Genomic DNA, 1,067 nt, shown 5'->3' with positions numbered 1-1,067 from the left:
TTTCATGTGAAGTCGCATAAGATTAAAATCAGGGGCCAGATAAACGGCCTTAAACGGCCCTTGAGACATAGGTTCCCCGCCCCTGTGCTAGTTTAAACACAACATATTTCTCTTTTTTTAAGACATTTTTTTTGGTCAGGACAGTTTGAGAGAGAGACAGGAAACGTTTGGGAGAGAGAGACAGGGGTTGGCAAAGGACCCGGCCCGGTATCTAACCCAGGTCGGCCTGGTAGGAGACACGCGCCCTACCTATAAGTCACGGCAAGGCTAAGTAAACATTTTTGATGATGGAGGTTATAATGACATTTTCTCTGTGTGTGTGTGTGTGTGTGTGTGTGTGTGTTGGGATGGGAGTGATTACAGTAAAGCCCAGCTCCTGTATGGCAGGTGGGGGGTGTGTGTGGAGATGATGGGGGTGATTACGGTAAAGTCTAGTTCCTTTCCTGGACCTTCCTGTGGCTGCGTGTGGCCATGCAAGGGCCTGTCAAGGTATTCAAATGGAGACCAGACCGCATTGACGCAACACAACAGACCACACCTCTCCACTCTACCCCACCCCACCCCACACTGGGGGGTTAATCTGTCTCATAGTTAATACCGTAGGTGTCGTGGACAGCATGCAAATATGACACTCACCAGGCACACAGGAGAGAGAGAGAGAGAGAGAGAGAGAGAGAGAGAGAGAGAGAGAGAGAGAAAGAGAAAGAGAGAGCCCTCTCAGCGACACCCCACACCACCCCATGCCACACCATGCCACACCACACCATCCCACACCACCCCATATGCTGACACACCACACTACACTACACCACCCCACCCCACACCATACCACACAACACCACCCTACACCACCCTACATACTGACCTCCCCTCCCCTCCACACACACACACACACACACACACACACACACACACACACACACACACACACACACACACACACACACACACACACACACACACACACACACACACACACACACACACTATCAGCCCATACACTGACACACCACACCGATCCACTCCACTCCACTGCACTCCACCCCACGCCACCACATGCCACTATT

The 1,067-nt window shown here is 51.7% G+C and overlaps 1 pseudogene; it reads right to left on the bottom strand.

Annotated features, from left to right (window-relative positions):
• LOC134437413 (C-type mannose receptor 2-like) overlaps nucleotides 1-767 on the bottom strand; it is an 8,554-nt pseudogene extending 7,787 nt beyond the window's left edge.
• Nucleotides 768-1,067: the final 300 nt, after the last annotated feature.

The sequence above is a fragment of the Engraulis encrasicolus genome, chromosome 21 (assembly GCF_034702125.1).
Source record: "Engraulis encrasicolus isolate BLACKSEA-1 chromosome 21, IST_EnEncr_1.0, whole genome shotgun sequence".
Classification (NCBI taxonomy): domain Eukaryota; kingdom Metazoa; phylum Chordata; class Actinopteri; order Clupeiformes; family Engraulidae; genus Engraulis; species Engraulis encrasicolus.
The sequence above is the reverse complement of the archived record's forward strand: the minus strand, read 5'-3'. Positions and strand labels throughout refer to the sequence as shown.